Raw genomic sequence first — 26,234 nt, 5'->3', positions numbered from 1 at the left:
GTCATGCTCAGGGGTCACTGTTTCACTCTGGTTACCTCTGACCTTTGTATCTACAACCTTTCTGCCCACCCCTTTCCATGATTGCCTCTGAACCCTTTGCAGGGGTTGATACAGGTGTCTCATTTGTGACTGGGCATTTCAGTCATTTATCCTCTACACTCTGGCCAGTTGGGAGTCTATGCATTGATAATCCAGCATGCACCACGAGAAGAAACTTCTCTGTTGAGATCTGAGAACTGCACCTAATTGTGGATAGTGAAGTATGAATTGAGAAATCAGTTGGATATCATGTCCATTTAGCAAAAATAATAGTCGTAGGTTCATTGCTGGGACCCGTGAGCTACCCGACCGCGGGTTCTTGTCAACATTTGCAGCACCATGCATGCCCTTCTCCCATGGAGCAGAAGGCTATTGGTTACCACCATAACCTTTGTACCACCCTGCTTCTTCCCAGCATTCTCAGTTTTTGGGCTCTCCCACCTAACTTTATCCTGTCCAGCTATTGGCCAGTTAGCTTCTTCATTAAACCAATCACAGTGGCATATATTCAGCATAAAGGAATATTCCACAGATGACTCTCCCCACCCCACCCCCGCCTCAAAGCAGCCAGTGTAGCACATTCCAGCATTATGAAAACTACATAGCAGGGATGAAGCTTCCTGGTCACCAGCAGCTTGATTCCTTCATGTCCTGTGACCGAAGCCTGTGATGTCTTCAGCAAAACAATACAGAGCATTCCCATTGCTCTTGGTTGTCCACGTTTGCTTGGTTTACTGCCTTAGTCTCTGTGTCCAGTTCTTGGCTTCCTTTCAGAGCCTCTGACTCTTGCTTGCTGCAAGACGTAGTTAAACCATCATGTCTTTGTGTAGTTAGTCAAACCATCCGTGCCTTTATTTCTTCATCTGCAAAGTGGGCTGTAAGAGGACTTGCGTCCTGCAGTGTTTGGAGAATTCACCAGTACAGGAAGCCCTGCACACAGTGCATGTTTAGTGTACAATTAAAGACGCTGTCTGCTCCTGGGGGCATGGCTCAGTGGTCGAGCCTGGTATGTGCAGGGTTCCACCCCCAACAGCATAAGCAGCACTATCTGCTGCTGAGTGGACCAAATGCATACTGCCTCAAAATCATCCCATCCCTGCTTATTACGGACCACCACTGAGGTGGCTCTCCATGTCACAAATCACAGAGGCATTGAACATTTTCTTGGGTCTAGATAGATAAACACGAGCCCTCTTGTCTGGGTGTTGTTAGGGAAGAGGAAATTGGGGGCCATGAGTGGCAAATGGAGGTGAAGATGAGGATGGTGTAGAAGCCACAACTCTTCAGAGAACCTTGGGAAAGGAAAGGACGCTGATATCTCCTAGAGTGTTTGCTTGGAAACTCCATGGACAGGGAGGTTCCCAAGATGCGTGTCCAGGTGTCTGTGGGAGGAGGTTCCATGTGTCTATCTTTTATTCGGTTCCATTGGTCCTCCTGTCTGTTCTTACGCCAATACCATGCTGTTTTCAGTACTGTAGCTCTGTAGTAGAGTTTGAAGTCAGGGATTGTGATGCCTCCAGAAGTTCTTTTATTGTACAGGATTGTTTTGGCTATCCTGAGTTTTTTGCTTTTCCAAATGAAGTTGAGTACTGTTCTTTCGAGATCTGTGAAGAATTTTGCTGGGATTTTGATGGACATTGCATTGAATCTGTCATGTGTGTGTTTTAAGGTTATCAACTGGACAGCCAAGGTTTTAGACCTTAGTATTTAAGGGGGAGTAAGAAGTGGGATTGGCACAGCTTTCTAGGTGAATCATCTTTTTCTAGAGTCAAAGAGCTCTGAATTCAAATCCTGCCGTACCACCTGCTAATAGGCTGACCTAGGATAAAGTCATAGTTCTGTTTTTTCTTTTTTCTTTTCTTGCGGGGGGTGAGGATAGAATCTAGGTCCTCATGTATGCGAGGCAAATGCTTCCCACTGAGCCTCAACCCCAAGGTTCAAGAAGAGGTTGTCAGATTCTTTGGAGCTGGGGTTTTAGGTGATTGTGAGCCACCCAGTGTGGGTGTTGGGAACCAAAGTCAGGTCCTCTGTAGGAACAAGTGCTTCTAACTGCTAAGCCACCTCTCTAGCTGCAGTTTATGTGGGTGTTGGAGATCAGATTCAGGTCCTTAGGCCTGTGTGGCAGGTGCTTTGCTGGTTGAGCTATCTACCTAACTCTATCCCAAGTGCATGCTTATTTTTTTTGTTTTTTATGTTTGAGATTGCAATATATTGCAACATTTCTCCCTTCCCTTTCCTCCTTTCAATTTTCTCATATACTTTTTCTTGTTCTTCTTCAAACTCATGGCCTCCTTGTTCATTAATTGTTGCACACACACACACACACACACACACACACACACTATGTTCCACCCATATATATATATATATATATATATATATATATATATGCACACACATATACATAAACACACATGTGTATGTATGCATACATATTATATATATATTCCTAAATATAACCTTCTCAGTTCATATAATGTTACTTGTATGTGTGTTTTCAGGGATGACCGTTTGTTTCTGGATCACCAATTCATGTGCTCTTCCTGGGGAAGACCCTCTTACCTCTCCCACCCTGGCTTTCCTCAGATGCTTGTAGTTCTTTGTGTAGGATTGAGGCCTTGTAGGCAAACATATTGCCTTTAATTTTTTTTTAAAAAAATTACATTTACTTATAGTGTGTGTGTCTGTGGAGTATGCTTAAGTGTCAGAGTAAGACAGAGGACAGCTTGAAGGAGAGAGTTCTGGGGACTGAACTTAAGTCATGAGGGTTGGCAGTCAGTGCTGTAGCTGTCTTCCAGCCCCCAAGGGCCTATTTCTGACTCTCACTTTCCTCCCCTGTCGGAGGGCAAACAATCAGCTTCCTGGCTGCTCACTTTCTCCCAGGGGAGCTCTGAGGACCTACCCACTGTCATCACCAGAAGAGCTCTGCACCACGCTGGCCAATATTAAGCATTTAGCAATGTCTGTCTGGATTGAAGGCATCCGACGAATCTGGCTTTACTAACTCGGTGTCTTTGGGATGCAAGTGGGACCCTGAGGGAGTGCACGCTAATAAATCCAAGAAATGGAATCAGAAATTAAAATGCTTCTTAGTGCATGCATTATTCACAGCAAAGCAAGGCAAATCCGTGAACTTTGCTTTACCAACAAAGGGGAGGAGGACTAGGCTGACGGATTCCCTGCCCACTTAAGGCAGTAAATAGAGGAAAAGTTGGATGGTCCTAATCTGCTCAATTAAGGGATATCAAAATCACGGATGGTCCCTTTTTGTGCTCATCCTTTCCTATGAAGGCAAAGGAGTCATGCGGTCCACACATGGGTTTTACCCCTCCACGCTCTCCTATTGGCCTGTTCTCTTATTTGTTTTCAACCCTCCATTCCCCAAGAGAGCTGAGTCCTTGTGCCTGAGAAGCATGTCATTTCTTTGCCCGAAGTCCTTTAATCTGTCTGCGGCTGTGCTTCGAGCTCTGACTCCTCAGCCAGCCATTGCTCTCATCAACTATTCCCCGGCACCTCCAGCATCAACGGCCCTTTCTTCCTTGATTCCTTGAGACCCAGTTTAATGCTTCTTTTATAGTGTTTTCCATATTAAGCCCTGGTGTGTATCAGTTTCTAGCTTTGCACTGGGAAATCTTGGAGTCAAGATAGCATCCCCCAGCCCCCTCCACCTGTGGCACATGCTTAAGTGTCAGACCCTGTGATGTGATTCATGGACACAGAAGTGAATTAAACTGCCCTTGGCATGGAGAGGAAATCTCAGGGTGGGAGCAATGAAAGAATGGGGCACCAAGCTGCACCCCTTGCCCAGTACCTTCATTTCATCTCCAGAATGACATTAGATGTGCCCCTCACAGTGCCCATTGAGAATCTTGAGCCAGGGCCAAAGTGCAACTCACAAGGGAACTGGGGATGAAGAGTGGCTTTAGGGGGAGGGTTAGGAGATTCCCAAGACTGGAGAAGGCCAAGTCCACCAGTCTGATGGTTGAGAGATTTGCCTAGATGAAGGACCAGAGGAGAGGAATTCAAAACAGAGGGAATGTGCAGCAGCCTGGGGGAGAAGGGCATCACTCTTTGGGAACTGCAAGAGTCATCCCCACATCGTCTTTATCCAGAGAGCTCAGTGTGGAGTAGGTGACACCGAATTGTATGTGCATGTGTGCCTGGTGCATGTGTGCCTGGTGCATGTGTGCATGGTGCATGTGTGCATAGTGCTTGTGCTCATGGTGCATGCACTGATGGTGCATGGGTGCATGTGTGCATAGTGCATGTGCTCATGGTGCATGTTTTCATGGTGCATGTGCTCATGGTGCATGTGTGTATAGTGCACGTGTGGCTGGTGCATGTACTCATGGTACATGTGTGCATGGTGCATGTGCTCATGGTGCATGGCACATGTGTGCATGGTGCATGTATGCCTGGTACATGTGCTCATGGTGCATGTATGCATGGTGCATGTGCTCATGGTGCATGGGTGTATGGTGCATGTGTAGCAGTCAGAGGACAGTTCAAGGGAGTCAGTTCTCTTCTACTCTGTGGGAACTGGTGGCAGAACTTGGGTCATCAGGCTTGGTAGCAAGCACCTGTACATGCTGAGCTGTCTTGTCGACTTTGTTCAGCACCGATAAGGCTGCCTTCCTGCAGCAGAAGCCCTAGAACTTCTGTCATCCAGCTCTGCACTGGGGTTCATAATTTCTCGGACTCTTTCAGTATTAAATCCCTCCCTTTCGGCTGAGACTCTGGGGGATCAGGAGTCAGAGCCCCAGTTGGGAAGAATGTGTTGTTATGATATTGTCTCCATTTGATCTCAGAAAAGGTACAAGAGTGTCTCCTCCTCCTCTGCCCTCTAAGTGTTCAGGGAGCGTGCCTTCCACATTTGGGGCAATCTGGTGAGAGGTTTGGGATGACTAAGCACTTGATGGATGGCCAGCAGATGAGGTTCCTTAACTGGAGCCATCTACAGCCCCTATGCCTTTGGGGTGCCCCATGCAGATGAGGGGTTGGGCTGGTTTGAGCGTGAAATGTTCCCAACCCTTGGACTCAGCAGATGGCCGTATTGCTTCTAAAGGCTGTAGAATTTAGGAAGTGGAGCCTCACTGGAGAAAGTCACAGGAGCCAAGTCTTGATGTTGTGTAGCCGGTCCATTTCCTGTCTGCTCTCTGCTTCCTGACTGTGAAGCAGTGTGACCAGCCTGCCTCTGACTCCTGCATTCACGCTTTCTCTTACTGCCATCCCATCTCTACCATGGTGGCTCAAGTCCCTTGAGCTGGGAGCCAGATTAAACCCCTCCTCCCTTGTTTCTTGTCAGGTATTCGGTCACAGCAAGGAAAAAAGGCTGAACTAGATAGGCAAGCTCAGGAGACACGAATCTTAGTGCAGCTGCTGTGGTCTGGCCCACAATCTTTCCTCTTCCATCTTGTTAGCAGCGTTCTTCCTCATGGCTCTGGGATCACTTTTGTGATCTGGATATCCTGGAACAAACAGGCGGGAAAGCTCTCCTCCTCCTTCCTGTGTTCAAAACGCTTTGTCAAGGCCATGTGTGCTCTTTCTTTTAGAACCTGGCAGTTAATAAAAGGGATTCTAGAGCCAGTCTCTTGGGGTTCAAATCCTGGCTCTGCTAATCACCAGCTCTGTGACCTTGGGTAGTTATTAAGCATGTTTGCCTTGTAATTTCCCCACCTGCAAATTGGAATTATGAAAGTATATATTTAAGAGGCTTATGTAAGAATTTAGGGGAATTAAAATATTTAAAGCACTTTGTATAGTTCCAGGAACATTGTAGGTAGAAAGCAGGTGGTGATGGTGATGATGTTGATGGTGATGATGGTGATGATGGTGATGGTGATGATGGTGATGATGGTGATGGTGATGATGGTGGTGATGATGATGGTGGTGATGGTGATGGTGATGATGGTGATGATGGTGATGGTGATGATGGTGATGGTGATGATGGTGATGGTGATGATGGTGGTGATGATGGTGATGATGGTGATGGTGATGGTGATGATGGTGATGATGGTGATGGTGATGATGGTGATGATGGTGATGGTGATGATGGTGATGATGGTGATGGTGATGATGGTGGTGATGATGGTGATGATGGTGATGGTGATGGTGATGATGGTGATGATGGTGATGGTGATGATGGTGATGATGGTGATGGTGATGGTGATGATGGTGATGGTGATGATGGTGATGATGGTGATGGTGATGATGGTGATGATGGTGATGATGGTGATGATGGTGATGATGGTGATGGTGATGGTGATGATGGTGATGGTGATGATGGTGATGGTGATGGTGATGATGGTGATGGTGATGATGGTGATGGTGATGATGGTGATGATGGTGATGATGGTGATGATGGTGATGGTGATGATGGTGGTGATGATGGTGATGATGGTGATGGTGATGATGGTGATGATGGTGGTGATGATGGTGGTGATGGTGATGATGGTGATGGTGGTGATGGTGATGATGGTGATGGTGATGATGGTGATGATGGTGGTGATGATGGTGGTGATGGTGATGATGGTGATGGTGGTGATGGTGATGATGGTGATGGTGATGATGGTGATGATGGTGATGGTGATGATGGTGATGATGGTGATGGTGATGATGGTGATGGTGATGATGGTGGTGATAATGGTTGTAGTGGATTGAATGACAAAGGTCAGGTAAGAGACTGAGAGTAAATACTTAAGAATTTTTTTTGACTAAGAATTTGCCTTTGAAGCAAAAGAAAAGTGACAGGCAGTTTGCAAATGAGTGGCCATGTTTCAATAAAACTTCATTTATAAACAAAGTGATGGGTTAGATTTGGCCTGTGGGCCATGGTTGTAGATCCCTGCCATGTGGTGTAACCATTTGGCTTGTTAGAGGGAATACAGAACCAATAATCACATCTCCACATGAAACAGAAGCTGCTGGCCAGATATACAACATAAAGAAGTGAGCAGAATAAAAATTAATACAGTTGGCCAAGAACAATCTTGGTTTTTCCATTTTGGCTACCTCTGTTTCTTTTCACTTATAATATGCTTAGAAAGGTAAAACAGATGGAAATTGTTCTATTAACAATGAGATTAAATAAAGATCCTGTGAAGTGGTGTTGGTTACCATGGCATTCCTGGAACAACTTTCCAGAAACTCCAAATGGAAGGGCAAGCTTTTATCTCCCCATGTGACTCAATTAATTCTAATCTAGCGTGTGGAAATGACCCGTGCACCTCACAGACATTAGTGCACTTTACTGGGATCTCGCAGGTAGGAAGAGAAAAGGAAGCTGTGTTTGGAGATGCTTCACTTTTGTGTGAGGAAAGCAGGGCACATTAGTTAGGAAAAAAAAACATACAGGCTGCAGGTAGGTAGGTAGGTAAGTAGGGTGAGGTCATCCGGGAGTGAATGGCTAAGAAAATGCCACAAAGCCTTCTGTCCATGAGGTGTATAGCAATCTATGGTCTTTGAAATACACGGTGATGGGGTAGGGGATCAAGTACCTGTAATATTTGCAGCCAGGGTTAGCAGTGTAAAACAGCATGTTTGTGACATCACCGTTTCTATTGCTTTTCCCTTTGGGTTGTGAAGCATGTGATGTGTTTGTGGTATGTACAAGTGTGTGTCTATTCATGGACTCATATGCACATATGGAAGTCAAAGAAGGATGTCATGTGTCCTGTTCTGTCATTCTTTGCCTTGTTTCCTTCAGACTGGGTCTCTCACTAGGCCTGTAGCCGGTAAGTCCCAGTGGCCCTCCTGTCTCTGCCCCCCCCCCCCACGACACTGGGATTACAGGTGTGTGTATCCATGCTTTCTACAGGGATTCTGGCATTTAAATCAGGTGCCCATGCTTGCCCAGCTTTCTCCCCAGGTCCTATCTCATAGTTTCTGTGATCAGGCATCTTGACACATCTTAGTTGTAGGCTATGCCTCAGAGTATGTCAGAGTTGCCATCATAGCACCAAGGAGCTAGACTTTGAGTTGAAGGTTCAAGCAAGGACGAGCCCTTCCAAGCTCCCGTGTTGGTGGCAGATCCACTTACTCCAGGGGTGCGGCTTTGACTGTTCCTTGATATGTGGTATTATCTAATATGGTAGCTCATTACAAGCTACACAAAGTTGTGACGTGACAGAGTTCTATCACAAGATGATCACAGCTCGTGTGACTTTATCAGGAGGCCACATCTCCTTACTCTTGCCTGGTTTTGCTGGTTAAACCTAAGTCGGAGGTCCTGCCCATGCCAAAAGAGAGGGGACAGCACAACGATGTGACAGCTAAGTGGAGGTGAGGATTGGGTGATGCCCCAGACGGCTTGCTCCAGGGAGGGAAAAGTCAGGATGCTCAGCAGCAGTGAGAGCAGGAGGCCTGGGTTTGTGATGCTGCATGCACTCTGATGGTGGGCAAGGGTTCTGCTTCTCACCGGCAAGGTTTGTGAGGGACACAGCACGACGCTTCAGTAGGTACCTATAATATGTAGATGAAGGGGCTTGGTATGTCCACTGTTTCAAACGTTTCAATGAGTTGCGACGGCATGCACTGTCATCATGCATTCAGAGCCAAGGCTTCGGAGGAGTTGCATGAGGTGGCGTGGGTGATTGTTACCAGAAGTACCTTGGACTCATCACGGGTTCTATTTGGAATTAGTTTTGGTTATTGCAGTTCAGAAACCTTTCACTTGGCCAATTTTTCCCCAGTTCTCACATTCATTCACATGGCCAGTATGGGTACATTTATGAGGCTTTGATGAGTGACTAGAAATTCTAGCTGTGTCTTGTGTGTCTCACTGCAGATACGGCTGGGTCGAGGACTTCAGGGATCATCTTTCACATGGGATTTTGAGCTGTAGTTTGTATATAGTGTTGTGATTACCCTTGTTATATCCAGTTCATGGATTTTGACAGCACCTATATATAGTAACATAGCCATCATTGTTACATACACCCTTTTCTTATTTTCCTCCAGTTACTTCGTATCCCTTGTCATCAATCCCTCCTGTTATCCTTAGATCACCACAACCTCTATTCCCCTTCCAGTTCCTAGAGTTTTTCCTTTTCTAACTCTCATGTAGCCCAGGCTAGCCTCTAACTCACTATGTGATCCACATGGACCTTGCACTTTTCATTAAAATATTTATGTGTGTGTCTGTGTGTACCACATATAAGCTGGCACTGAAGGGACAAAGCCAACTCTATTTTTATACTAGAACCTAAGGTGGCTGTCAGCAGAGGGGAAGTTCCCTAGAGACTGGAGCCCAGTTGCTTGAGGTTGATATCAGCAGAGTGGAAAATCCCCCAGACTGGAGCCAACCAGAGAGTCACCGGTACTCCTTATGCCCACAACAACAGATTTGTGATTTTTATTGCCTTTATAAACCCTGCCTAAGAAGGGAGGGATACCTTCTCTGGCTCCTGTTCTGTTTGTTGGTGTGCAAGACAAGATCAGAAATGCAATTTGCATAATTAAACCTTGCTTTTGCATTTCGATGAGTCTGTGGTTTTCTTGGGGTCCCTGTGACTCGGGCACCACAGTAGCACACGAAGGTTTGAAATCCCCCAGCACTAGGGTTACACAAAGCTGTGAGTAGCCTGATGTGGGTGCTGGGAACTGAACCTATGTCTTTTGCAAGAACATTACAAGCTGAGAGCCACTTCTCCAGTCCTGGCCTCCAAGTCTTGATTTTCCTACCTCTTAAATTCTCTCTCTCTCTCTCTCTCTCTCTCTCTCTCTCTCTCTCTCTCTCTCTCTCTCTCTCTCTCTTTCTCTCTCTCTCTCCCTCTCTCTCTCTCTCTCCTCTTCCATTCTGAATGTGTTTTTAATCTTGATCTCCTGTAACCTAGGCTGTCCCGATTTCTTTTCTTCTTTTTTTTTCAACTTGATACAAGCTAGAGCTATTTTCATACTCTGTGTGATGTGTCTCTGCCCTTCCTTAATGCCTAAGGCACCTTCTGATTGGTTTAATAAAGAGCTAAATGGCCAATAGCTAGGCAGGAGAGGATAGATGGGACTTCCAGGCAGAAATAGGAATTCTGGGAAAGGATCCAAAGTGGGGGATTCACCAGCCAGATTTGGAGAAAATTGGAAGTGTGGTATGAGGAGAGGTAATGAGTCACATGGCAAAGCATAGATTAATATAATTTGGCTAATTTAAATTGTAAAAGCTAGTTGGGAGCAAGCCTAAGCTAAGGCCCATGCGTTCATACTTAGTAAAAGGGCTTCATGTTATTCAAGAGCTGGCAGCCTAAAGAAAGACCTGCTACAGGGAGGAGTGATGGATAAATAGGATCAAGATACATTGTATTGTGCATGAAACCCTCAAAGAATTAGTAAAAGTCTCCCATTAACAAAAGACTGTCTCGGCTAGTCTGGACTCTTTATGTTTAGGTATACATTTCAGAGTTTAAAAAACAAAACAAAACAAGCATTGTTTGGGAACTTCTGAGGAAATGAATTGGGTTTGTAGAGCAGTTTTCAGGTGATGGGCAAGACTGTCCCTTGAACCTTCTCATTCATGACTGTGGCTTCTGCATTTACTTGGGTGGTTTTAAATTCCTACCAAGGATGTTTTGGTTTCATTGTGGCAGGCACACAACAGATTGTTGGATTTATTTCTGGGTATTTGATTTTGAAGCACACTAATGTAAGTGGTATTTCTGTTATCTAAGTGTTTGCTGGCACATAAAATTACACTTGATGATTCCATATTTATCTTGCTGGGCTGAGTTTTGAAGTTTTGTTTTTCTCTTGGAAGGTGCATTGAGGCATGTGCCCTGGTGATTTTTTTTTTCTGGGCTTCCCAGGGACATTGCATGAGACATTCAGGGTGCCAGTGATGTAGGAGTTCACACAGTCAGAGAAAGTGCCCTGATGTAAGTACAGTAGAATGTGACCTTGCCTGCAGGGCTGGGAGTGACTCATTAGGTAAAGTACTTCTTGCATAAGTGTGAGCCCCAGGAGAGCTGGGTATGGTGTTCTGTGACTGTAACCTCAGTACTGGGGGTGGGGTGGAGATAAATAAATCTCAGGCTCTCACTGGCCAGCGAGCAGACTTCAGAAGGAAAGCTGAGAGATTCGGTGAGAGACTCGATCCCGTAGGAACTGAGGAAGAAATCCCCACATCGGTGTCTGACTTTCACACACATGTGCCCCACCCTCAAGCCTTGCCTACCACGCCTGAAGTGTCTGCAAGGTGACAGATATTGACAGAATCGTCCTCTAAACTGGAATATCTCTGTAATGGCTGATCTGTTCCTTGGGAGAAGTGAGTTCCCCACCTTTCTCAGGCTGGCTTTGAATTTCCTATGTAACCTAGGATAATCTTGAACTTCTGGTCTTTCTGCCTCTACTTCCCATACCCACACCTAGTTTATACGGTCCTGGGGATGGATCCCAGGGCCACACACACACACACACACACACACACACACACACACACACACACACGTCAAACACTCCCCCTGTGAGGTATGTCCCTAGCCCCAGTTTGCTGTATTTGGGCACAAATGGCACCAGCAGTGTGAGAGCCCTGCTCTCAGCTGTTCCCACAGCCCCCTTAACTTCTCATGTTAGTTTTTACACATACTAATTCTTTTCTTGATTGAATTGGCTCTTTGTCTTAATCCCCCATATACTGCTGCTGAGGTCCAAAGCTAACATGCTGACTCACCAGGAGACAGATGGATCTCCCGGGCATGTGAGATCAACCAGTGTTGTGACAGGGATGAGGAGTGGGAGGTGGTCTGCACAGGGCTGTCACACACAGTTGCACAATTTGTGCATTGCTCAACGGTCCTGAGTATTTGGAGGAAGAAAGCTTGCCTACACTGTTGGCTAACCAAGCTGTGTACCCAGCTGCATGGTGGGGGTGTGCCCATCAGCAGGCAGCATTTTTCTCCTGGTTGCCTGCCCAGATTGGGTACCCTTTTCCATTTTACAGCGTCATCCACCGCTGCAGTGGCCGGGACCTCCAAGTCTGACCTACTAACTTGACCAACAGTAGTTGCCTTTATCAGCCGCTCCTGGCACAGCTGAGCAGGGCTGCCGGGATGCTGACAAAATGCTTCTGGAGAGCTCCATGCCCTCTTCTTGCCTTCCTGCTTGCCTCTTATTGATTCCTCTGCCCGGCTTGGCTAAGCCGGAGCCAGGAGCCCTTCCATTATTAAAAGCAGTCCCAGCTGTCCACACCTTTCATTTTCTTTGAATTACATTAATTGCCTGACAGCTAAAATTGAGCCGGTATTTTCAGATTTCAGCTGCTGGTCGGCAAGAAATATTTACCAGCTCCTGTAGATTTATAAAGATGCCACGGAGATGCCTGGAGACTAACAATCAGGAAATACAGCAGCAAAACAACACTATTTTTCAAGGTTAAATGCTTGGAATGCTAAAGAGAAATTGTCCATAAAGCAGAATAAGGATTGGGGAAACAGGCAGCCTCTGCCTTGGATAAAAGAAAGGAGACCGAGGTTGGGAATAAGATTTCACAGCTTCACAATAATTATGAATTTAATAAGGGAGCTTTATTTTTAATTTCATTTCAGTCTGGCAGCCACTCGCTCTCCTCCCACCCTCCTCTGGCCACGGCGATTCTCTAATGTGGCCAGATTCTCAGGCTGGGTCATGGAGAGAAGTAGGAAAAGCCCCCAGCCACAAGACACAGCTATGAAGAAGCATTTAGACAGCTAATGCTCCCGTTCCTTTGCAGGCAGATGGGGCCGATTCCTGCCGACTTTACTCCCCTCTGGCATTTAGAAGGGACTCGGATGGACAGTGAGCTCTAAGAAAGACCAAGACAGGGAGATGTGCACCCAACACTCCCATTCTATGGGGCCATGGGTTTTAACTCCTGTTTGTATAAACAAAATAATAAATCTCAGACAGGGCCACCAAGAATTGCTCCAGACTCCCAGGCTAGTGCCACCACAAATGCCTACTTACCCCACAACATGGTGATTTAAATGGGTTTGGCAAAGAGCAATGGGTTCCCTCAAATGGAAAGATATCAGGAACATGGGGCCATGCCACAGAAAGAGTATAAGCTGTTTTCCTGGGTAGTAAATATTCATTTTTTTGGTTGTTTATTCATCTACCAAACGTTAATCAGCTACCAAGTTTTCTGGGGTGGAGAGGTTTGAGGCAAGTTCTGACTTTGTGCATACTCTGCCCTCAGACTCGAGATCCTCCTGTCTCAGCCTCCAAAGTGCTGGGATTACAGGTGTGTACCACTATTCCCATTGATGGTCCAGTCTTCTGAGATGCTCTTTTTGTAGTGTGTGTGGGCAAAGGTTAAATTTCTACGATAAAATCAGTCATTTAAAAATAATCATATCAGTCATATTTAAGACATAATATTTTTTCAACCAGTCGGTCTAGCTAGTTACAAAACATCACCCTCAGCTCTAGGTGAAAAATGACCCCTATTTGTCACCTGTTATCCACACTTCTCACCTGTTATCCACTCTTCTCACCTGTTATCCATCCTTCTCTTGTGCCAGCATCTGACAACTTTGTTTTCTCTCTCTGTGGTTATGCTAATTTTGATAATTTTCATAAGAATAGAACCACACAGTCCTCAATCCTTGGTGTCTGACTCTTACAATGTTTTATTAATTTGTATGTTTACACCTGCTCCATTGGATGTGGAGATCAGAGGCCAGCCTCCATGAGTCAGTTTTCTCCTTCCTCCATGTTTGCATACTTATATTTGTTTGAACACTTTTTACCCCTTTCTGGGATATGGGCTTAAAAGTAGACTTGTTCGGTAACTGGGTATGCCTGTTTAGCTTACTGAAATACCTCTTTTCTTCTTCTTCTTCTTCTTCTTCTTCTTCTTCTTCTTCTTCTTCTTCTTCTTCTTCTTCTTCTTCTTCTTTTCTTCTTCTTCTTCTTCTTCAACAGGTTTTCTCTGTAGTTTCGGATCCTGTCCTGGAACTGGCCTCGAACTCATAGAGATCCTCCTGTCTCTGCCTTCTAAGGTCCAAGATTAAAAGCGTGTGCCACAATTGCTTGACGTGTTTTTTAATTTATTTTTATTTTATGTGCATTGGTGTATTGCCTGCATATACATCTGTGTGAGGGTGCTGAATCCTCTGGACCTGGGATTGCTGACAGTTGTGAGTTGCCATGTGGGTGCTGAGAATCAAACCTAGGTCCTCTGGAAGAGAAGCTAGAGCTCTTAACTGCCTAACCACCTCTCCAGCACCAGTATTCTGGAATTCTGAAGTGCTTCCCCAGAGCTATGCCATCCTGCATCTTCTGTCTCAAATGTCCTCTTTCCATATCATGTGCTGTGTAGAATGTGATCTGTTCTAGGCCAAAGAGGAAAAAGCAAAGCAGAATCTAGCTGGGTATCAGGGGTGGGGTGCAAGGTGAGTTCTTATTTTAAATTGGTGCCTGTGACTGGCCTCACAAAGAAAGGGTAAATGTATATACTCTGCTAAACTAAAGTCAGAGGGATCAGCTCTGTCTGGTCCTAGCAAGTGGCCAGAGTGAGGCTGATCACACTTGGAGGAATGATGCCATCTTGGAAGATTGCTGTGGGGAGTTCATAGGATGACCCATAGCAAAGATCCAAGCTCATGCCTTTTCTCTGTTAACTTTGTCCTCTTCTGCTTCCTTCTCCTCTTCCTCCTCCTCTCAAGATTGTGCTCCCTTCCTCTCATGATTGTGTTTTCCTTCCTCCTCCTCTCATCATTCTGCTCCCCTTCTTCCTCCTCTTCCTCTTTACCCTCTTATTCCTCCTCCTATTCCTTCTCTTTCTCCTCTTTCTTCTGTTTTTCTTTCTCCTCTCCCTCATCCTTACCTTCTTTTTCTTCCTCTTTTTCTCCTCTTTCTCCTATTTCTTATCCTCTTCCTTCTTTTACTCTTTCTCCTCTTGCTTCTCTTCCATTTTGTTTGATGCTGTGTAGCTCAGGCCTCCAGATCCTCATGCCTCAGACATTCCCTTCCTACCCCTGACATTCCTTTGGTATCTTCCTACCTTCCTGGAATTTGCTTACAGATGTGTGAACGACGTATTCCTCTTGGGATCCCTGGATCTATAAAGTCCTTCTCCACCTCCACCTCAAATGGTTGCTTTCAGCACCAGGGACAGTGCCCACTCACGCCAGTCTCTGGCCAGAATCCTCAGAACAATGAGCAAAGACATGCCTGTCCACTGCTGTCTGGTACTAGACAAAGAGCTGCGCATTCATATTATGTTAGTTATCAGGGAGGGGCCTGTATAAAATATTCCGAGTCTTGGAAATGCAGAAAGTTTGTTTTGGCCTTTAATCTTAGACTCTCATTCCCACATGGGCCTTGAGACTGGTCCATCTCAAGGAATAATAATAATAAAAAAAGCAGTGATCGGATTTCAGTTTGCTCATAAATCTGCCTCTTGAATTGCCATTTTTATCTGCCTAATTCTGTTTCCCTTGGGTTCAAAGGGAGTGCTTTACCTTAGCAATGATTCAATATTCCTAGGACACCTTGGGCTTTGAAAGCCACACAGTAGAAGTTCCATTCCAAATCCCCCCATTTATAACCATAGGGGAGAGCTGTTTGCTGTCTTGGGGGTTATCAATGATCCCACAAAGCTCAACCTTTGTTTCTTGTGCCTCCATTTTTCAAAAATGTGCTCCTTCAAATCTGTGGAAGCTGTTGCCTCTGAGGAAACATTTATCTCCAGCTTGACATCTTTTGTACTGTATTCCTTTTCAATTCTCCTTTCTCATGGAGGATAAATGGCTCTTCGGGGCTTGGAATGAAGAGTTACATCTCTAAGATGCTACTTGGTGTGTGCAGAACTGCCTCCCTTCCTCAGGCCCACCCTGTGCCTCATGGCCGGATGATTGAACCAAAGCCAGTTGCTATATAAAGGACATTGTGGGTTAAATTTTATCTGCCCAGAGCTCATAAACTGAGATCCCAATCCAAGTGCCCATGCATGTGACCCTGTTGGAACCTAGAGTTATTGCAGATGTAAGGCAGGGAGATTCGGCCACCCTGCAATGGGGGGGGGGGGGCTTATTTAGGACACCACAGGGTTCCTGGCCTCTTCACTAATGAGTGGAATTTGGACATGTATTAGAGAGATCCAATGCAAATGTTAGGCAAAATCTACTGTCAATGAATTTCAAAGACAGCAAGAGACTACCAGAAGTCACGAGAAAGGCAGGAACAGATAGCTTTGAATAGTCCTCTGAAAGAACCCACATAGGGTTTGGACTAAGCATTCGATCCTGTGATACAACACATTTCTGTTTTGTTATTTTTTGTGGGTTTTTGTGTTGTTTCATTTTAGGGTTTTTGAGATAGGGTTTCTCTGTAGCCTTTGGAGCCTGTCTTGGAACTCACTCTGTAGACCATGCTGGCCTTGAACTCACAGAGATCCGGCTGCCTCTGCCTCCTGAGTGCTGGGATTAAAGGCATGCACCACCACTGCCCAGCACGTTCTTGTTTTTTAAACCATTTGGTTTATGGTGTCTTGTTTAAGCAGCCCTGGCCAGGTCATAGGTTGACCCGAGGCTGGTCTGTGTCAGCATTTACTCAGGAGGTGTCAGACTTGGCTGAAGAACTTGGGTTTCTAGAACCAGGTATCTAGAGTTTGAATTTTCAGGTGGGTTTTTGGGAGATTCACTTATCTCTGGGATTTCGGTTTCCTCAAAATACAGTGGAAGAAATTTGTAAGTTTAGGTCTGATACTACTGCCACGGGGATGAGAAGAGCTATGAACTGAAGGTGTTAGTCCAAGTGTCTGGTATCGCAGTAAGGTATACGTATTGAGTTGTTAGTCCATATGTCTGGTATCACGGTAAGAGATACATACTGAAGCTGTTAGTCCGTGTGTCTGATATCACAGTGAAAGATACGAACTGAAGGTGTTAGTCCAAGTGTCTGGTATCGCAGTGAGCATTTGACAAGTGGGAGCACTAGAGTGATTATCAGTTACAATGGGCAATATTTTCTGAGGCCAAGAGATGCAGATGGATTTTTTTTTGTCCTGCCTGCAAGCTTCCAAATAACCACAACCTCTTAATAGTCATGAAAGTTTGACTGATAGCTTAGGCTTGTTCCTAACTAGCTCTTATAACTTAAACTAACACATATATTTTATTAATCTATGTTCCACCACATGGCTTTACCTCTATCCCATTTTGTGTGTTCAACTTTTTCCGTGTACGTCTGGCATCTCTGTCCTTCTTATTCCCATTTCTTCTGGGCCTGGAAATCCTGCCTAGTTATTGGCCGGACAGCTTTTTATTAAACCAGTCACAGTGGCATATCTTCGCACAGTGTAAAGGAATATTCCACAACAAAGAGCGACCTCTACGAAATTTGAAATTCCCTTCTGTACCACGTGGAGCCGATGGCTGAAATTTCCCCTTCTGACCTCTGCTCTCCAGTCTGGTGTTCTGGAGTTCAAATCTATTCCTTTAACCACTCCCTATAAACTGCAGCCTGATTTATAACTGAGCAAGACACCCACTTACTATGCCCACCCGTGGAGAGTAAGAAGGGCAGTAGAAGAGCTACCAGGGTCACAGACTCACTCAGACTCAGATGACACGGTGTTTGTTGAAAGCCGAAGCCAATGGTAAAGAGCAGGAAGGACTGGCCCAGATGGGGCATCTTTGATATCTTCTGAGCAGGGGAGGGGAGGGGCTTGATGTGGTGATGTTTCCATGGTAACGTCTTTCCAATGTATGCAGCAGTGCTCTCCATCATCCTGGACCAATCACCCTTTAGCATCCCGTAAGGTTAGGTAATCCTATCAGGCCCATTTTACAGCAGGGAAACTGAGGTGCTGGGTAACCATCTTGTCCCAGGCCATCACCAGTAAATGGCAGAGCTGGGCTTTGAACCTGTGCTATTCTGTTTACAGCTCTATGGTCTTAACTGTGCGTGCGTCACATGTGCACATGTGTGTGTACGTGCATGTGTCACACGTGCACATGTGTGCACATGCATGTGAAGGCCAATTGCTCTTCACCTTACTTTTGCAGACAAGGAGACAGGACTGTGAGCTCCAGGCCCTGTCTCCGTCTTGCCAGTGCTGGGGTAAGCACTCATCCACTGAGCCACACACAGCCTTTCCTCTACTGTCTATTTTAGACAGTGTCTCACTAAGTTACCCAGGCTTACCTTTTAACTGGTGACCCTCCTGCTTCAGCCTTCCAGGTAGCTGTGCCTCTGGGCCCAGGTTGCTTGAAGACCACCACTCACAGAAAAGTTTGTCCCTTAGATGCTTTCCATTGCTACAAACTGTTTTTTTCAAATGGGAAGAACAATTCCAGGAGGTGGCCTGTGATGCCAGGCCCCGAGGCAGGAGGCCCAGGAGTTCCGGGTTATCCAGGCTACTGGAAGAGTCTAAGGGGAATCTGCCTCAAGAACCAGAACCAGACACGAAAGCAAAAAGAAAAGTGCACATAAAGGGGCCATCATGAGGGTTTAGTTGCTGGGCTCAGAAGAAGCCGAACAAAGCAAAAGTGATACAGAACCAAACATAAAATGAGAATTTACTTTCCACTCTTAAACCGAGGCCAATAGACAAAGCAGAACTTGCAGTTTCCACGAATAACCATCGAAGCGGGAAGCTATGATAATTATTATTATTACTTGTGTTAATAATTATGTTCGATTGGACTATTTAAATAGAGGATGCCTTGGGGGGCAAAGACAGTCTAAAGAATACCATTATCAGAATTTCATTTGCATCCCATAGTCTGCTCAGCATCACTAATTAATATTCTCTCCATAAACAAATAAGCACGGAGGAGGTTGGCAGACTGCTGGAAAACCACTTATCGGAGGAAACAGTGGAGGATAAACAAGATAAAAGAACTAGGTCGCGCTCGCTATTATTGACATAAAATGCTTCGGAGGACCAATTTGGTAAAAGCCACCTCTCCTGTGCGCCTGGAAGATGGACAGCATTGAGACAATGACAGCATGAAAGCAAGCCCGAGGTTTAGCTGCTGGCTTTAAACTGGGAAAGAGGCTCCGTTCGCACCCTCGTCAATTCGCAACAGGTTTTTGTATTCGCGGGGGCTTATGTGGGGTTTGTTGTTGCTTGTTTGTTTTATGCATCTGCCTTTTATTTTATAACCTGGCTCTCTGCATGTCTCATTCAACATCTCTTTCAAATATGTGCTGACAGATCCTGGGGTCCTGCTGCTGCTGAGATGGTGGCTTTCAAGAGTTAAGACCATGGGGGCTAGATGGCTCAGTCAGTAAAGTGCTTGCTGTCCAGGCGTGAGGACCCAAGGTCAGATCTTCACACCCACATAAAAACGATGGAAGAGGGGTGGGCGGGAAGGGGGAGGGCTGTCGAGGGTGGAAGAGGGGTGGGCGGGAAGGGGGAGGGCTGTCAAGGATGGAAGAGGGGTGGGCGGGAAGGGGGAGGGCTGTCAAGTGGGTGGAAGGAGAGAAGAGCCGAACTACCTTGTACATAACCATGAAATTGTCAAAGGAGGTCAATAAAATTTATTAAAAATAAAGTGGGAACTAATAGAAGAAGATGACCTGCATCAACTTTTGACTTTGGCACATGGACTCACATATGTGGACACATATGCACACAAATAATTTTCTGACTCCTAGCTTAGAGTGTTCCTTTTTTCCTTCATAATTCTTTAACTTCATTTTTAAAAAATTATTTATTATTTATAGAATGTTCCATCTGCATGCATTCCTGCATGCCAAAAGAGGGTACCAGATCTCATTATAGATGGTTGTGAACCACCATGTGGTTGCCGGGAGTTGAACTCAGGACCTCTGGAAGAGCAGCCAGTGCTCTTAACCTCTGAGGCATCTCTCTAGTCCCAATCCTTTAAAAATTTTTATTTGCTTATGTATTTTTTTGAGGTAGGAATGTTCTGCCTGTATGTTCGCTCATATGCAGCTATGCCTACATCCCATAAGAGGGCATCAGATCCCATTGTAGATGGTTGTGAGCCCCCATGTGGTTGCTGGGAGTTGAACTCAGGACCTCTGGAAGGACAGTCAGTGGTCTTAATCACTGAGCCTTCTCTCCAGCCCATAACTTCATTCTTATAGTGCTTCTTTTTATTGTTTGAGAATTCCATATATGTATATGATGCATTTTGATTAAATTTACCCCATTCCCTCCACTTCGATTCCTCCTGAACCCCTTCCCAACACTACATCATGTGTTCTATTTTTTTTATTGATTTTTATTGAGCTCTACATTTTTCCCTGCTTCCTTCCCTGCTTCCCCCTCCCCTTCAACCCTCTCCCAAGGTCTCCATGCTCCCAGTTTATTCAGTAGATCTTGTCGTTTTCTACTACCCATGTAGTTCTGTTACAACTCCTTGAGTTTACGCACACAACTGCCCTGTTGTGTCTGGAAAACACTGCCTTGCTGTAACTGTCCACTGTCTCTGACTCTTGAAGTCTTTATGGTCCCTCTTCTATGATGATCCCTGACCCTTTGGAAGAGGAAGTGTCACATAGATATTCAATTAGGATTGAGCACTTCAGAGTCTCTTGTTCTGGGCAAGTTAATTAGTTGTACATCTTTGCTTATTAATTGCCATATACTGAATGAAGCCTCTCTGATGAGGGTTTAGAGGTACTAATCTATGGGCAAGTAATAAGTAATTAGAAATTGGCTTAATTCTATGCCCATTTAAGCAGAGTGAAAGTAAGGTGTTCTTACTTAGGGCCTATGGCCTCTCTAGCTACAGGTTCTTGGTGTAGGTAATAGCCCCAGTTGTGGGTTCTGTCTTGTGTACCTAAATTCAGTCATAAGGTGGTTGGTTATTCCCTTAACATTCATGCCACTATTGCACCACTGGCCATGTCTTGTCAGGTCAGTCATTATTGTGGCTCTCAGGGTTCGCAGCTGGTTAAGATTGTATTGATGATGACTTTTCTCTTCCGCTAGTTCACATAGCACCTTCTAGCACAGTAGAAAGTGGCTAGCAGGGATGAAGCTCCAGATGACTACCAAATTGATTTCTCATATCCCATAACTCAATTATATGCTGTCTTCAGTTATAGGGTCTTACTGTCAAGTTCTGGAGGGTAATAAAGAACAATGGCAATAGCTTGTAACATTTGGGGGATTTATGGGACCCTACTGACCAACAACTTCAAAAAGCTACCTTTTTCTTGACACTGGACTTTTTATTTGGTGCCCTACAGGGTCTAACAGTGTCCCTGTCCCTCCACTCTGCCCATTATAGGGTCACTCCATTTAAACTCTTTATGATATTTATGTATTTCAGGAAGCTTATATAGCAGTAGGTTTCTACGTGAGTTTCTCAGAGGCCTTTAGTGTTAGTTATCCCTTCCCACACTCCCTCCTTACCCTGCTGTCCTGATGGAGGAGTGTCTATGTGTTACTTTTATTAATAAAAAACTGCCTTGGCCCTTTAAGAGAACAGAAAATTAGGTAGGCGGAGTAGACAGAACAGAATGCTGGGTAGCAGGCAGTGGGGAGACGCTTCAGGCAGTCACCATAGTGAGTCTCCATGCTTCTCCTCTCTGAGATGGATGCAGGTTAAGATCTCTCCTGGTAAGCCACACCTCATGGTGCTACACAGATTACTAAATATGGGTTAAAGGAAGATGTGAGAATTAACCAATAAGAGACTACAGATAATGGGCCAGGCAGTGTTTAAAAGAATACAGTTTCTGTGTAATTATTTTGGGTAAAGCTAGCCGGTTGGCGGGACACAGCCCGCTGCCCCCTTCTACAGATTGGCGCTCCAACGTGGTGACTAAATCCACTTAAAAACCTGAGAGGGCTTTAAATAAAGGAGAGAGAGAGAGTTTAACACAGCTTTTTGCTGTTTGCTAGGACATGCCTTAGAGAGATTTCCTGTTTCGGCAATAGCGGCAGAAAAAAAAAAAAGCTGAGTCATTTTAAAACGTGGCTTCCTGGTGCTGTGCCTCCAAAGCGAACTCTGCCTTTAAAGCATTTCAATGGCTTTTATAGGACTTGATGTTTGTGTGCCCACTCGGGATCGGAGACACTCCTCCATCACTGTCCAATTTCGTACCCCACCCAATCCTTCCCATCCCAGTATTTCCCACTTTCCTCCACCTATACTCCATCTCCACTCCCTAAAAAAAATCCCACTCCCCAAAGCCAGCTTCTTACTTCCTCAGGCACTCCAATAAATATACATACAATGATCCAAAGTTAACATCCATATATAAGAGATAACATTCATTATGTCTTCCTGGTTCTGGGTTACTTCACTGTAGATGGTTGTTTCCAGATACATCAATTTCCTATGAATGTCATTTTCCTTAACAGCTGAATAAATATTCCGTTGTGTAAGCATACCGTATTTTTATTATCCATTCATCAATTGATGGACATTTAGGGTGTTTTCATTTTCTGTCTACTACTGAACATAGGTCTGCAAGTATCTCTTTAATAGGATGCAGAGTCCTTTGGATATATGCTCAAGAGTGATACAGCTGCATCAGGGGTAGATTTCTTTCTGTGGCTGTAGGAGTTTTCTGGTGGAGTCTTTAGGGTCTTTTAAGGATACAATCACATCAGCTGCAAACAAAGACACTTCCACTTCTTCCTTTTCCATTTGTTTCTCCGTCACTCATCTTACTGCTCAGGCTAAGATTTCTCAAGTTGTGTTGAACAGGTGTGGAAAGAGTGGACATCTTTGTCTTGCTCCAAGAACAGTCGTGGTAAACAATGCAGCCTTCCAATCTGGAAGACAATTCCAGCCCTTTTAAAACCAAGATGGGTTTAGTATAATTTTGTTAAAAAGCCCATTTTCCTTAGCCAGCATATAAACTCCTGGTGATTTGGGGTATTTGATATTCAAGGGTGTGCTGTTTAGTTTTTAGTTTTTGTGTTTTTTTGTCAATTTGACACAAGATAGAATTTACCAGGAAGAAGGAGCCTCAACTGAGAAAATCCCTCCTTAAGATTGGCCTTTAGACAAGTTGTTGGGGGCATTTTCTTAATTAGTGATTTATATAGGAGGGCCCAGCCTGCTGTAGGAAGTGCCACCCCTGGACATGTGGTCCTGGGTTGTATATATATAAAAATTCAAGCATGGTTTTTGCTTTTTTCTTCTATTAAGTATCTTCCTTGAATTCTTCCTCAACTTCCCCTCAAGACAGACTGTGAGCAGTAACATGAAATAAGCCTCTTGCTCCCCAAGTTGCTTTTGGTCATGGTATTTTATCACAGCCAACTAGGACAAAGGGTTTTAATAGAACCTCAGAGAGTGAGGCCACATCTTGGTGACAAGTGACCCAGTAGATTGGGTAGGAAGTTTCTCCAGAGCCAGACTCAGGATCAAGTCACTAAATCTCACTGGGTTTCCATTGCTCTCCTCTGTTTTATTGTGGGGTGGAAAGATGGTTCAGTGGTTAAGAGAGCTTAATGCTCTTGCAGAGGACCTGAGCTTGGTTCTCAGCATCCACACTGGGCAGCTCATAGTGATCTCTTCAGCCCCAGGGGATCCAACACCTTCTTCTGGACTCCACGGCATTGCTCTCATGTGCTGTATATATATATATACATAAAATAAATTTTTAAAAGGAGGGTTTAGTGTGGTTTCTCTCTTGTGTCATTATGGTGAAGCTCAAATTAAGGAAATGCTCATGGCCTGACAGAGATGCTAACGTCATTATGGGAGGCTCAGAGTATTCCTGAACAAGCGGGAAGATGGGTGACATGCCGTTACGTCAGACCTCAGGGTGACACACTCTATATCTTTTTCTCTATAACAAGTTTAAAAAAATATAGCAGTTGAAGTTCAGCTCAGTGGTAGGCTGGTGTTTAGCATGCGTTCAACCCTGGGCTTTATCCATATTCCCTCTTGATATGGAATCCCCTTTATATGCAGTGAATACCATTGATTACACTCACTTACAAAGTATGTGTGTGTGTGCGCGCGCGCGCGTGTGTGTGCGAGTGTGCACTTGGACAACTGCACCAGACATTTAAACAGTTACAATAGGGGCTGCAGACATGGCTCAGCCCTTCAGAGTGCTTGTCCAAGGTCTGTGGAGAGCATACAGGTGTGAGCCACTCTGAGTCTCTCTGCCCAGCTTGGACACCTTTCCTGAGACTCGCAGACTCTTGGGTTGTTATATGAAGGAGAACTGACAGCAGCTGCTCAGTAATGGATGCTGTGTTTCAAGGGCTATAAATGGGACCATGCATCAAAACCACTGACTTTGTGCTTCTGAGACCCCAAGGTGGCAGAGCTGCAACCCTCAGCGGCCCCACAGGAGGCTGGCTAGACACTGCTGACTGCAGTCAAGGGCAGAAGAGAAAGTGTCTAAATGCCTCCAAGCGCTGCTTACATAGCCTGCCAAGGGCCAACAGCTTCCTCAGAGTTTAAAAGGAAAGCCTTGCTAGGAGTAAGGGTGCAGTAGGCACCTCAGTGCCTGCAGCTGGGTCTTGTTTGATTTCAAACAATGCTGGGCTGCAAGGGGCAGGGGGTGCTCCTGTCTCAGTCGTCACTCGGTTAGAGAAGAAAGGATGAGGAAGGCAGGAAGGAAGAGTTACTGTCTACTGAACTGAGTTTAGAGTGAAGTTCTTCTCATGGCAACTAATTTACCCACCCACTCACCCACTCACCCACCCACTCACCCACTCACCCACTCACTCACCCACCCACTCACTCACTCACCCACTCACTCTTCATTGTCCGGGATGTTTCTGTGGGGAGCCTTTGTTTGGCAGACACTGCTCTGCACCTTGGGAACAGCAGGACATGACAGGACGGCGTCCCTCTCTCTGCTAGCTGAGAACAGACCAGGAGGATCCTGCCTAGACCGAAAGTGAACTGAGTCAGGGGATGGAGGAGTGGGGGCTGAGCAGGGAAGGGAAGGGAAGGAAGGAGAGGGAACTCAGTAAAACTTTCTTCTTTTTTAAAAGTGTTTTTAAGGCTCACACAATAGTGGCTTTCTTTATGAAACTTCCATACAGACAGTTGATGTGTTTTCATCAGAATTTTTAACTTCCTGTGGACTGGGGGCATTGTTCTTTCTTATAGGAGAGGTTGCTGTGATTGGAGGAGTCAAGACTTCTCCACACCAGAAGGGAGCTGGGATGATCGTGAGCTGGGATGAGTCTTATCAGATGTGTGCTCTACATCAGGTGTTAGAGTCTGCGTGCTATCTATATTGTCTTCTTTAGTTCTCACAACATACTCGCCCCGATTCTCTTCACAGATGTTATTGAGGACCAGAGAGGTTGTGTGACTAACCCAAGGTCACACAGGTAGTAAGTGGGAAGAGGAGACCCACACCTGGCTTCTGGACACTATGGCCATTTCTCAGCCATCTGTGAACGAAGCAGAGATTTAGCACAACTCTCTCTGAAAACACCACCATTCTGAGAGAGCACTGTTGCTGTTTTTGGTTGGTTTTAGCTACGATGATGATGATGATGGTGGTGGTGAGGGTGTGTCTGTGTCCATGTGCATTTGCATGTATAAGTGCACAGAAACACAGAGGCCAGAGGTCATGGTTGGATGTCTTCCTCATACTTCCCACTTTACTTCTAGGGAAGGTGAGCTGTAAGGACCTGCCTGTCCCCATGTCCCCTGTACCGGGATTACAGACGCACACTTGGCTTTTAACCTGGTTGCTTCCACAGATCTGAACTCAGATCCTCGTGCTGTGGAGCAAGCACTTATGAGCCGTCTCACCAGCCCTCAGTTTCATATTTTTCATACAAAGTAACGTTTCACTGTGGTTTCTTTACACACGTGCATCACATGTCCGACTCATATTTGCCTCCCATTACTCTCTCGTTTCCTCTCCCTCCTTGTCCCAATAGTCCCCTACATGCACACATGTAGTGATGAGCTACGGGCAGCTTCCAGCCGCCCTGCTCTCAGCCTCCCGGCTAGCTTATGCCCCAAAATAATTACACGGAAACTGTATTCTTTTAAACACTGCCTGGCCCATTATTTTCAGCCTCTTACTCACATCTTGACTAACCCATATCTAATAATCTGTGTAGCACCACAAAGTGGTGCCTTACCGTTTAGTTTCTAGCATATGTCCATCTTGGGCTGGAGCTTCATCGCATCTGGTTGCAGAGGCGGGGCAATTGTCCGAGCCATCTACCTCACTTCCTTCTTCCTGTTCTGTCTACTCCACCCACCTATTTTCTAACCTATTAGGCCAAGCAGTTTTCTCTATTAATTAACCAATGAAATCAACAGATTGATAGAAGACCCGCCTCCATCACACAC

This window comes from Arvicola amphibius, chromosome 1 (genome assembly GCF_903992535.2).
Source record: "Arvicola amphibius chromosome 1, mArvAmp1.2, whole genome shotgun sequence".
Lineage (NCBI taxonomy): Eukaryota > Metazoa > Chordata > Mammalia > Rodentia > Cricetidae > Arvicola > Arvicola amphibius.
This window is presented reverse-complemented; position numbering follows the sequence as displayed.